At 41.3% G+C, this 13,902-nt stretch overlaps 1 long non-coding RNA gene across 1 annotated transcript; it reads right to left on the bottom strand.

Moving 5' to 3' along the window:
• Positions 1 to 850: 850 nt before the first annotated feature.
• On the bottom strand, positions 851 to 12,965 carry LOC115347649. Its single transcript, XR_003925557.1, has 3 exons — positions 12,865 to 12,965; positions 6,929 to 7,102; positions 851 to 981 (listed from the first exon to the last, which is right to left on the bottom strand). It is a non-coding gene; the product is annotated as an uncharacterized LOC115347649 (long non-coding RNA).
• Positions 12,966 to 13,902: the final 937 nt, after the last annotated feature.

Genomic DNA, 13,902 nt, shown 5'->3' on the forward strand with positions numbered 1-13,902 from the left:
AAGGGGTGCATGTAGCGTTTTAGGAGAACCACGTTTGGAATTTCTACAAGAGAAACCCACTGAAAGTGGCAATTTCTTTTACATTATAAATCTAACTCAAACCAGTATACTGAGCTGCAGTTTTATTTGCAAAACCACAGGTTGTTAAAATTCACAAAGCAAACTCAACATTATTATCGTGGAGGCCCAAGGATGAATGGTATTGCTAGAAAAAGGGATTGTACTCAGTCACAACCTGAATTTCAAATAAAATGGTACTTCATTCACACTGCCTATCTCATACCAGTTCAAAGGATTCACTATATTTTTAGTATTAAATGTTCTTTTCCTAATGCCTTCCATAATGGAAGCAAAAATTGTGGAATAGAAAAAAAAAAAGTCTGGTGTTTGCACTAAGTACATTCAGTGGCTGCATTAATGCTTTTAGCCTAAAATATGTAGTACTACTACTACTACAGTAATAATCTGTTTATTAGTTGGTAGAAAACACTTTTTGGATTGGATTTGCTTTCAGGTTACTACTTACTGAAATAGACACTTTCAGATTAAGTTAGTTGTTATAGCTAACATATTTAAAAAAGAAAAAAATCACACAACTTCAGGTATATGTGCTTGCAATTGTTATTATCTAAGAAAGAGCAGTCATGGTCTGTTTCCATGCCTCCCCACCCTGTAAGTCACAGAATTTCAGGATCCTAAGTTCTGCCTTCCCACCTTAATTGTTCTGTTTTTTTTTTATAGATAACTATTCAACCTTTAGACTTCAGTGTGAATAGGCTTTGGCACCATACAAATGAAAAATAAAAGTGGTAAGCTCAATATTTAGAAATAGAAAATCAGATTTCTGTTTTCATATTTCTACAGCGAGAGAGGCAATAGAATCTATTTCACTATCTTGTTACAAAACCAAACTTTCAGCACACAGGGTAGCTATTTCTTAAGGGGCTGTTTTTCAGTTTTGCCAAAGAAAGCATTCAGCAACTGCATGGGGAAAAAAAAAATAATAAAGTATTAAACAATGGCCAACATTTTACTTGCAGCTTACGGATGAGTCTATATGGTAATCTATACTTCTGCACTGTTGAACCCAAAATAATTGCATAAAATCTCCAGGGCTCAAGACTCATCTCAGAAACCTCTAAGAAATACATCCTAGAACTCTTAACACCAGCGAAGGGTGGAACACAACCCTTCTGCAATCTCCTCTTTGAATTGCTCATTTCTGGCAACAGGCACCACATATATATATGTTTTAAATAAATTTCTGGGTTTGAATGACAGTAAAAAGTGCAAGTTTACATTCTGCAGTGAGATGCCCTGATAGTTAAATCTATAAAAGAAACACTCTTTTACTTAGGGAGCATTTTTAATCATTAATCTTAACATTCTACCAACATGAACAGAATTTCCTGCCTTGTGACAGAGTACTTCAAATTTGAAGTTTTGAAAATATTTCTAGAGAATTTCTTTCATGTTTTCTGCTTTTATGGAAACCTTTCAAAAGTTCATCTTGATTTCAAATAGAGAGAGGTACCAAACTTTGGTAACTCTAATTTTCATCTAGGTCTAATGACTACAGATCTCATTGGTGGTGGGGTCTTTTGTTTTATACAAACACTGCTCAACTAACTAATGATTCTATAGGCAGTGCTGACACTGTACATCTTAAAAATCTCTTACCTTCTAGTAAATTGCTTAATTAATGAGAGCTTACTGAAGCTGATTGACATGCCATGGAAAACTTTCAATGGAGTAATTTGCCAAATATTTCCATCTTCTTCTGAAGAATACTTTTCTTTCATCAAATATAGTTTTTAAATAAAGCTTTCCTTAATGCTGAAGAGAGCTAATTGTGCTTCTGTAAAGAGCTGGCTGCAACAAATGACTGGACAAAGCAGTAATCTAAAAGATTACTTGGATAAACAATTAAATAAAAAAGATATCGAATACTGTAGATTATAAGACCAGAAAACTGGTCTGACTTTCTCCATATTTCAGACCATATAACTCTTCAAAAGAGTTACATAAACCTCTTTTAAAGCACTCTCTGTTTAGTAGGAAAACATGCAACTTGGAACTGCAAGTAAGGGGAGGTGTGTTTGGAAATTTAAATTAGTTCCTGTGTATCCTAAGGTTGTGTGTACTGTCCTCACCAGCTGCACTGGGGAGAAAACATGGGCCTCACATCTAAAACACCTAGAACTAGCACCAGTTAGAAAAGGGTGACCACATCCACACTGCACAGTATTTGGCCTTTGTGCTCTCTAAGGTCCCTACAGCCAGGAAACTTTCCTTATTGTTTTTGGTTCAAAATAACGTTGACTACTAGTATGGTGTGTTTACAGTGTGATACAGAGAGCATACTCATGATAGCATGTGGTGACACTTCAGTGCACAACCGAACAGTGAAAAACTACCTGGTTGTCTACTATCAAAGAACTCTCCTGGGTGGAAGAGCCAGATTAGTGTTGGATATATCCATATTGTCTGGGCAGCGTTCATAACAAACTAACCTTAAAAACAGGTTTATGTTTTCCTCTAGGACTCGCTGGGGCTCTCTCTAGAAGGCAGTGTTTAAGTGAACTCATGTGCTTGCAGTACAGAAAACTGCCCTACAGCAAAGCAGGGAGATGAGGAAGACTTTGCCTTCTGTTCTTCCGCTGGCGGCATCTTCCTTAACTTGCTGTACCATCTCTTTCATTTCATATCCCTGCAGTGTTTCCTCTGATACCCTGTCCTCCTCCTGTTCTGCTGAGCTCCTTTACCAGCAAGGAAGCTTGTGATAATGATTTTGCCAAATATAGCAAGTTGAAAATATGAAATGAATGCAAATCAATCATTTGTGCATATAGAGAGGGATTAATCTGGTTTTGATCAACTGAAGCTTTTTTCAGAACGTTAAGTCTTGAGACCTTTCTGCTGACTTCATAAAATAATTAAAGTTTGTGGTGAGGGATTTTTATTGTTTGGGGTTTTTTTTTACTAGCTATATCAAATGGTAAGGAAAGGCACCATTAAGATTTCAACATACCCAATTGTGCATGTTCTCCTAACAACTAACCCAAACTGTTAAATTTCTTGTCAACAGCAGGCAATGATTTACATGGATGACCCTGACTTGCTGCACCTGTAAGTCTTTAAAGAGCTACACTTTCAGCTGCAACAGCTTCCAGAAGTAAGTAATCATTCTTGAACATGCTGTTTCACAAAAATAACTAGGTGATTTTAAAGCTGTGTTTTCCCCATACTGAAAATACCAGGCTACTGCCAAATGAAGCTAGCTGTCATTCCCATCTGCCTTCATGAAGCCAGTGGGACGTATAACTGAAGTCTGCAAGGAAATCACTTCATGTCCCTTTAAGTTGGGGAACTGCACTAAAGCAGAAGGCCCAGGGGCACTAGAAGGAAGGATTCCCAGAACATAAGCCTGAAACCATACTGTTACCAGGCAGATCACAGAATCACAGAATGGTTTGGGTTGGAAGGGACCTTAAAGACCAGCTCATTCCAACCCCTCTGCCATGGGCAGGGACACCTTCCACTAGACCAGGCTGATGAAAGCACCATGCAACCTGGCCTTGAACACTTCCAGGGATGGGACATCCACAACTTCTCTGGGCAACCTGTTCCAGCGCCTCATCACCCTCACAGCAAATAATTTCCTCCTAATAGCTAATCTAAATCTACCCTCTTTCAGTTTAAAGCCATTACCCCTTGTCCTATCACTAGATGCCCATGTAAAAATTCCCTCTCCAGCTTTCCCATAGGTGCCCTTTAAGTACTGGAAGGCTGCTCTGAGGCCTCCCTGGAGCCTTCTCTTCTCCAGGCTGAAAAACCCCAACTCTCTCAGCCTGTCTTCATAGGGGAGGTGCTCCAGCCCTCTGATCATCTTCATGGCCCTCCTCTGGACTCACTCCAACAGGTCCGTGTCCTTCTTATGTTGGGGCCCAAGAGCTGGACACAGTACTGCAGGTGGGGTCTCATGAGAGTGGAGTAGAGGGGGAGAATCACCTCCGTCGACCTGCTGGCCACTCTTCTTTTGATGCAGCCCAGGATGCAATTGGCTTTCTGGGCTGCGAGTGCACATTGCTGGCTCATATTCAGCTTTTCATCCACCAGTACCCCAAGTCCTTCTCCGCAGGGCTGCTCTCAATCTGCTCATTGCCCAGCTTGTATTTGTGCTTGGGATCACCCTGACCCATGTGCAGGACCTTGCACTTGGCCCTGTTGAACTTGATGAGGTTTGCACAGGCCCCCCTCTCAAGACTGTCAAGGTCCCTCTGGATGGCATCCCTTCCCTCCAGATGTGGTGGTTGACCGCACCACACAGCTTGGTGTCATCAGCAGACTTGCTGAGAGTGCACTCAATCCCACTGTCCCTGTCGCCACAAAGATGTGAAACACTGCCGGTCCCAATACCAACCCCTCAGGAATGCCCCTTGTCGCTGCTCTCCACCTGGACATGGAGCTGTTGTCCACAACTCTTTGAGTGTGGCCATCCAGCCAATTCCTTATCCACTGAATGGTCCATCCGTCAAATCCCTGTCTCTTCATTTTAGAGACAAGGATGTCGTGTGGGACAGTATCAGATGCTTTGTACAAGTCCAGGTAGATGACGCCTGTTGCTCTTCCCTTATCCACCAACACTGTAACCCCATTGTAGAAGGCCACCAAATTTGTCAGGCACAAAATTTGCCCTTAGTGAAGCCACAGTGGCTGTCGCCAATCACCTCCTTATTTTCCATGTGCCTTAGCATAGTTTCCAGGAGGATCTGCTCCATGATCTTGCCAGGCACAAATGTGAGACTGACTGGCTTGTCACTCCCTGGCTCTTCCTTTTTTCCCCTTTTTAAAAACGGAGGTTACGTTTCCCCTTTTAGAGTCAGTAGGAGCTTCACTGGACTGCCACGACTTCTCAAATATGATGGATAGTGGCTTAGCCACTTCATCAACCTCAGGACCCGTGGATGCATCTCATCATGTCCCACAGACACATCCACCTTCAGGTTCTTTAGATGGTCTTGAACGTGATCTTCTCCTACAGTGGGAGGTTCTTCATTCTCCCAGTCCCTGTCTTTGCCTTCTGCAACTTGGGTGGTGTGGCTGTAGCACTTGCCGCTGAAGACTGAGCCAAAAGAGTCGTTGAGTACCTCAGCCTTCTCTATGTCCCAGGTAACCAGGTCTCCCGTTTCCTTCCAGAGAGGGCCCACATTTTCCCTAGTCTTCCTTTTATCACCAACGTACCTATAGAAGGTTTTCTTGCTGCCCTTGATGTCTCTGGCCAGATTGAATTCTATCAGGGCTTTGGCTTTCCTAACCTAATCCCTGGCTGCTCAGACAATTTCTCTGTATTCCTCCTAGGCTACCTGTCCTTGTTTCCACCCTCTGTAGTCGTCTTTTCTGTGTCTGAGTTTGTCCAGGAGCTCCCTGTTCATCCATGTAGACTGCCTGGTGTTTTTACCTGACTTTCTCTTGGTTGGGATGCATGGCTCCTGAGTTTGGAGGAGGTGATCCTTGAATATTAACCAGCTTTCTTGGGCCCTTCTTCCCTCCAGGGCTGTATCCCATGGTACTCTACCAAGCAGATCCCTGAGGAGGCCCAGGTCTGCTCTCCTGAAGTCCAGGGTAGCGAGCTTGCTGTGTGCCCTCCTGACTGCCCTAAGGATCTTGAACTCCACCATTTCATGGTCACTGCAGCCAAGGCTGCCCTTGAGCTTCACATTCCCCACTGGCCCGATCCAATGTCAGGGAAGGTTTCGATATGATCCCAAGAGCAAGATTAAGACACAAACGAGGTCAAATGCCGTATAGTCAAAACAGTTTTTATTATCAAAAGTATCAAAAGTGGAAAATGGTGGCGATAGGATAGAATGGAAGAAAAGGTAGAAATTAAGCAAGCAGTCGGGATAGAGTTGCAAGGATAGTCACCACCATGGATCCAGCGGTGTCCCGTTGGTCCTCAGGCAAGCAGTCGGTGGTGGGAGTTGCAAGGATGGTCACCACCACGGATCCAGCGGCGTCCTGTCGGTCCTCAATCTTCAATTCTTTGGTGAGGAAGAAAAAGCCTCCCACAGCTTGTCTCTATGGGTTTTTATAGGGCATATTTCGATGATGTCATGCGCTGCAGGTTTCATTTATCACACGACCTTCGCGTGATCGACACCAGAAACCAGTATCTTATCAGCTCCAGCCCAGTTTCCTCCCCTGGATGCCTCAATGGCCTGGTAATCGTCCTTATGGACAGAGGAGTGTCCTGCTTAAACAGGCCATCTTAGAGACAAAGGGCTCAGGATAAGCAGTTCACAGTTCCTTGATGACAGCCCAGTCCCTCACACCTAACAATCTTTGAGGCAAATGGTTCAAGATAACAATTCAGTCTCTTACACCCACCAGCCCCTTGTTGTTGAGAACAAGGTCCAGCATAGCACCTCTCCTTGTTGGCTCCTCCATCACTTGGAGAAGGAATTTATCATCAACGCATTCCAGGAACCTCCTGGATTGCTTATGCCCTGCTGTGTTGTCCCTCTGACAGATATTAGGGTGGCTGAAGTCCCCCATGAGGACTAGGGTTTGTGAATCATCAGTGGTGATGATTTTGCTCTGTGATCCACACTGACATCCCTCTAGTACGTAAAATACCAGGCTAGTACCAGCATCACAGAGAGCACTAACAGCACACTTTTCTCCTGCTGCTCTCACTCCCTGCTGAGCAGATGAGGCTTACGCTGAACTCCCCCTTCTTTAAAAGGGCAGTGGCACTCTGAATTCATTCTTCTTCAATTTACTTCAACACAGACAGTGAAGTAAAATCCATGTGTGGTTTTCCCATGTATAGAACTACACTATGTGTCCCTCTAACAGAGCCTTGGGCAGGTAAATGGTGTTATACAAACTGTACTGTTCTCAGCACAGTGTAAATCAGTTGTACCTTGGAGGCACAGTTCTTGCCTTCCTTCTAGGTCCAGAGAGTAGCCATGGCTGGCACAGACATCTAGTCTGACTGTGCTGGCCTCTTCCTCTGCATGCTGCATCTCAACAGGGGATAAGGCCAAGGCTCTTCCATTCCTGCTTTCCAATGCAGATGGACCCATTTACTGTTATTCTGCAAGAAAGAAAAAGGCAAATTAATATGATATAAAGATGGAAAAGAAAGTTTGCTGAGTGATCTTAAGAAAACTGGTTGCTGTGGTGTCCACTCTCTTCCTTCTCTGCAGGACCGCTAGGAGTGGGTACTTTTCTCTGATGTTCATCTTGAAGGATGCTGCAGGAGGTTGTCATCCTAGAGAAATACTACTCACTGTGCGGCTGGATATGACTCAGGTTTTTTAGCATTTGGAATGAGCAAGGGAAGCTGATTTCTATTCCTGACTCTGGCACTGACCCACTGTTTGACTCCTCAGCTCATTTTTCTGTGTTCCCAAACTATAAAAACAGAAGTTCCTACCCATTCTCTCTCTTAACAGTATCAGCTCTTGGTAGGTAGTAGTTACTGCAATCATATTCTCAATTTGAAATGTTGCTAATATGGAAAACATGGTATAAAACATATAGCATGGCATTATGGGTCAAATACAGCTTTAATTGAAATATTTTATTGTAATTTGCTTTGCTTGGATTTTCTTCTACTTATAATAAGAAATTGAAACAATTCACCAGAATCAAAGAAACGAATACAGCATAATTTTAAATCCTGATTAGATTTTGTTTTATGGAGGGTGTGCATGAGGAAGGAAACACATAGTTCACACTAGCAGGTTAACACATTTGAGGCACTGTATACTAAATCAGTGAGGCCTCATTTACTTCTAGTCTTAATTCCACCATCTTCCCAAGGATCAAATAAGTGTAAAATCTGACTTTGCTGCAGTAACTTATTCTACTTGTTGCAAAGTCTTACAATAGAGTGTAAGTGTGATTCCAAATTTCCCATTACCAATACTGAAAGAGAAAAGTAATTATATACATTAAGAATGAAAATATCCTGTGCTTTGGAAGCATTTCTTTTTGACTTGTAGTTGTCTTCTCACGAGTAACTCTTACAACTGAAGGAGGAGCTTAAATTGATATTAAATATAGCTTTATGCATAGCAAGGGCAATATGTCAAAGCCATTTTAAAAATAAAGTAATATTGACAAAAGCCTATCAGCAGATTGAACCAGGGGTTGGGACGTCCCAAGTGAACTCAAAGCATTAATAAGAGGCATTGCTGAACAGAAATTCATCTAAAGAAATGAGGATACAAACAAGAAATCTATGATGGTTTCCACACCATGGGGTTTTTTTATTTTTTCTGGTCAGCTGAACCAACTACTTGAATAGGTTACTTACTTTAACTCTTCACCATGTTAATAACATTAACTAACAAATATAATGAGATCTTGTTTTCAAAGCCATGCTTACAGGCTGATACTAGAATATTTTATTTTATAATAGCAATAGTTTTATAGTAAAGACTAGGATATTAGCATACAGCTACTTTAATTTACAGAGGAAACTTGGAAGGATGCTAGCACAACATTTGACAGGGCTTTCGGTACATTACTCTGCATCTGCAACACTGCTCTGACCAAGGACAGGATACTGTGTGATTAAAATTAAAGCCTCAAAACACAGAACCCATATGTGTTACCACAGGAACAAAATGCTAGCAAGTTGAGGGTGTTTTGTAAGAAGTCATAATTTTTGTTTACTGTATCTGTTAAATTATTTAGGAAACCTCTGCATAATTTATTTATTTCAACAAGATACTTCCATGCCTTGATGTTATTATTTTTTGCAAAACAACCTGTATTCAAAGCTAAAATTTAAGCATGGGTAGCTTTAAATATGAGTGTGTGAATTTGGGGATTTTGTTTGTTTGGATTTTTAAAAGAAAAACTTTCAATATTTTTGAATAGGTAATTTTGCAGAAACCAATATTAAGCAGTAGCAATACTCTGAGCAGATAGTGTTGCTTGTTTTTCAAAAGGGCTTTTTCATAACCTGAATGTTGTTATTGTAACTACTTACCATTTAAAATCAGATCTGGTAGCTCTCAAGGCTTCGGAGTCCTTTGTGATAGCAGAGAGCATACAAAATTTCCCTAAGTCCGTTTCTGCATTTTTTTATAGGTGGCGTTAATGTTCAGGTATTAGACATAGGCATCAGTCCCAGAAACAAACTGATTACGAGTCCTGCCCTAGACCTGAACTCAGGTGAATATAGTTTTTCTCCTTCCCTGATGACATCACAGAAAACCACACTATTACTTGAAAATAGAACATATTCCTTGTTACCTCCAGTTAAAAATGGTAGTATGTTCCTCATCATAAATCAGTTAACCGCTTTACCACATAGCCAACAATTAGTGTTGTTTGTAACTCACCACCAGTTTACCTAGAATGAAATGAAATTCTCATTAAACTTCAAGATGAAGGCAACTACCCAACTTCTGAGCGTCTGGGGTTTTTTTAACTGAGCAGGTCTAATTTCAGATTTCTTTGAAGTTCAATCCTTAATGTTCTCTCCACAAGAGCAAACTGTCATCCCTCATAAAGACACTGTTCTCCTTCTTAACTGCTGTATTAAGTGACCTCTGCATCCCTATTACCTGCTACTGACCCAGTGATCAAATTTTAAAACTGCATTCTACTTACTGAAGTGCAGCCCTTATGCCTGATTCCCTTAACTATCACATACACAAATACTGCCTGAGCCAGTTCTGAGAGCTAATTCAGCTGAAACTGAATATCGCAAAACCTGTTTTAACTTCAGCCATGCAGGGTAGCATCAAAGCACACAGGAGCAGACTGGAGGGTAGGGCAGAACAACAGCAGCCTGTATTTAGATCAGCTTAACCTGTAACAGGATTACATCCTAGAGTCAAAAGGCACAAACTGGTAGGACTTAAAAGAGGATGACACTTAACTATATGCAATTCTGGGAATGATTTTACCATGCCCCCTTTTCTTTTCTGCATGAAGGGGTCTCTCATATCTGTGTCACTTTGGCAGGGCTTGGGAATTAGCGCTTTACTGAGAAGCAAGTCGGTGCCAATCAACTAAATCAGCAAGCCCTACCCAATTGAGGTGCAGAGCACCACTCCTGTGTCTTACTGTTAATGTGCAGACAAACAAAAGCCTGTGATTGTGGGTAGAGCCTGACCCTCCTGTCTCAATCCTTTAGTCAATATAGTGTCATCTTTTAATGTAATAACCTAGGCTCTCCATATCCTCCAGCTCTGCCTAGATAACCTCACTGACAGACGTGCTCAGGAAACACCTGCCCAGTTCAAATTACTTTGACATAGTACCTCAGTGACAAGAGATCCTCTGAGCTGTTTGGATCAATCAGGACAGGAATATTTTTGGTTGTGGTTGGACTTGGAACTTTCTAGAGAACTTTGTCCAAAGAAGTCAAGTGAAGAAAGGTAGCTGAAATGTAAACGGGCCCAAGTTAGGCAGCAGCTGGGAGAGGGAGAGGCTGAAGATCACAGTTCTGAACAAGCTGTGTGTATAGGTCCCAAATTAAACTCAGTTCTGATTTGAATCGGGCCTGAGCACTTTTGCTGATATACCTTTGTTTGAGCCAGCAAGTATCAGAAGACATAGGATTCAACACAAGTTCACATAATTTCAACTCAGTCAGATTCATGTCTTTCTGACACATCAACAACTGCACAGACTAGGAAATAAGACCCATGGAGCACAGTAGATGTAATAAGAATTAAGTGTGTGCAGCTATAACCAAAGATCAATGAAGTTCCAAACACAGACCACAGCCCTTCAACAGAAAATACTTAAACCATTCGGCAATTTACTGTTAAACACATGCAGTTTAAAAGCTATACTTTCATTGTCAAATTACTTCAGATCTCCCATTTTCATTAGTTAACTGATCTTTCCTCTTTACTTATAAAACTTGGACAAATGATGGTAGAATAAAATGGGTTCTCTTTAAAAAGAGCAAATCTGAATGCTGAATTTGCAATTGCCTTTTCTCAGGGTGCCACTAAAACTTTTTATCCTCCTAAACCTCAGCTTACCCTCTTCTGTGAGCAGAGCTAATGGAAGGAAAGGCAACACACCTTCTCTGGCAATCTATTGCTCCAGTCAGCTACTGAAAATTCATTAATGCACAGGTTACAGAACATCCCTCTCCCACTCACAGGTACACTCAGCCCTCTCATTTATGAAATTAATTTAGTGAGGTTAAATGATACAGTATATTTGACTGCATTTTCTCACCACCAGCTCGAGCCCTGTCAGGCTTCCTAGGTAAGAAAAGGAACACTCTCCCTGCCTTGTTTTCATACACGCTACAAAAGGGATTGCATTACCCTCCCCCCCCCCAACCCCAATTACCAGGCTGTGGAAAGAACTCCAATTAAGTGGTTAGCCATAATAGCATGGCAGCCCTTTAGGAAACTGCTTATCTAAATAGAGATGTACAGAAGGCAGTTTTCTCTCTAATAGTGATGCATTTTCAATTTATGCAATACAAAGTGCATTGGTCTGCAGTGTCCCTGGCTACTGATGATTAATAGCCCATACACTGCAAGGGTCTACAAAGAAAAGTGCCAAGGGAAGCAGATGCAGCGGGTTTTATATTATCATGACTGCAACAAACTCATTCAGTGGTGTCAGCTCTGACTGCAGGATTCTGATTATGAAATATGATGCGTGTTGAATTTAATGGCTTTCTCTGCCCTTCTGGTGAGTTCACTGCTTTCCAATGTCATTTTGTGTTCTCATCTGAGTGGTAATAAAAGGAATATCATTGACTGTGCTAGCTCTGTAACCACTGTGTGTTTTACAATAAATTGTGTTTCAGGACCTTTCTACCCAGGAGAGTGTGCAGGGCCAGAAAGTAATATTCCCCAGTTTTCCAATATGAAGGCTTTCTGTGAGAGGATAGGAAATTACGCAGGACTGCCCTTCTCTTGAGGCATTCCTTATGTGAGCAGGACATCTCTTTTTCAAGTGGTTATGCAGTAAAAAGGTCAGTTTGGATTGCAAATAAAAAAAAAAAAAGATAAAACATCAAAATAAACAGCTACTGCTACAGAGCAGAAATTATGATACCTTGATGACAAGAGGATAAAAGTTGTTCAAAATAAAATTTAAATAAGAAACCTGAGCATATATGGCATTACCCATGTAGGAATGTAAAGTCGGGGAGACTTCTAAAGAGGGGTTCTTTATCCAGCAAATTGTTATCTCATCCAATCTGTCAGGAAACTGTGGCCTGCACTACTGAGTTAAGATCTCGCCTTCCAGAGAGCTGGTTTGCTAGGTAGCTACAGGTGTTCTGGCAAATCCTTCTAACGCCTGCAAAGTCATTATATTGGTTTCTCAAACAAAATAAGCCTCACTACAAAAGTGTTGTGCCAGTATCAGTGTTGAAGAGTGCACACACAAGACTTCTTCACACTGCTAACCAACAGTGCCCCAAGCTAGGGTGGTTGTACCTCAGGAGGAACTATGCAGATCTGTGCAGAGAGAAAAGACAGAGACTCGAAGCCGAGACATTTTGCATTACCCGAAAGGATTTCAGTATTTTCATCCCCTTTGCTCACATGCATCTCCTGCCTGTGTTAGTAACTTCAGAGGCTCAGTTGCTCACACAGCTGGATCGATCAGGGGAAAGCAATGTAATAGATAAATAGAAAGAAACATTTTTTGAGATTCTGTGATAAATCAACCTGTCTGAACTTTCCCCTTGGCTTCTGCTGGAGGCTACAGCCAACCTGAAGCACTGCAGCCACAGCTAGGTTAGAGATTGTGTGAGCTAGAATGCAAGCCCCTTCATGTTAGACAGGGTGAGACACAAGCAGATTCTTCCTCTTCGACCCAGGAAAAGGCACAAATCAAAGTATTACTCACTTCTGCACTTCACAACTTCATGACTGGCCAAATCTAGAGAGCAGCAATGGAACAGCAGGAAGTGCTCCTCACACAGAGCAAAACCATATCCACAGAGGCAGGAAGTACCTGAAACATAAACGGTATTTTTCTCTTTGTATATGCACATTGCAAAGTTTACCTGTGCTGTTTTCTTAACTACAGCCCCCTCTGATGGAGTGTTGCTGCTTCTAGAAACCTAAGAAATATTTTTCCAAGCAGGAAGACAGAAGGTCATACATTTACATTTCAGTTCACTACAATCTGCATCCAGGGTTGGTGCTTTATTTTTTATGTGGTGAAACCATGCAAAGGTTGTTCCTAAGAATTTACAGTTAAGGTAGAAGCTCGCCTGATTAGTAAATCTGTACATTCATCTGTTTTTCAGAAGACAAAGACCACCACCAAACCAGGACACAGTCCCATTAACACCACGGATAGATGCATGTTTCATAGCCAGCACTGCCCTAATTGAATTCTCTCTTCAACTGAGTAAGTTTGCGTTCAGCAGTTCAATTGTATCCCGCACCACTTTATTTATAAGGTTTTCACAAAGAACCTAGGAATGAAACTTCTACTTTTAGGATAATCCACAACATTTTTAACCTTGTTTTCCTCTGTCTCTAGTTGAAATGCCACTGGTATTCTCAATCATATTTTATGTATGAACACTTAAAAAGCTCTGCCTAAAGGACAAATGAGAATTTTCTTTTGTCCTTTCAGTCTATACTTCATATATTTTCACATAAAAATGTATTGAAACAAGATTTAAAACTGTTATACATTTTATTGAGATCTACCTCCAGAGGGAGAAGAAAAGCACATTAACATTTAACATGGTGGCTTTGTCTTTTTCCCTTTCCTTCACTGTTTGCTGAAAAACTTGCAACAGTTGAAAGGTAGAAATGTCAGACAGAAATCTGTGATCTGCCTCAAAATTAAGTTATGTATTGCCATAATAAAACAGAGCATTTGTCCTCTCTGGGATTCTCAGTCTCAGTAAAGAATCATCAAAGGGCC

Source organism: Aquila chrysaetos, chromosome 10 (genome assembly GCF_900496995.4).
Source record: "Aquila chrysaetos chrysaetos chromosome 10, bAquChr1.4, whole genome shotgun sequence".
In the NCBI taxonomy this organism is placed as follows: domain Eukaryota; kingdom Metazoa; phylum Chordata; class Aves; order Accipitriformes; family Accipitridae; genus Aquila; species Aquila chrysaetos.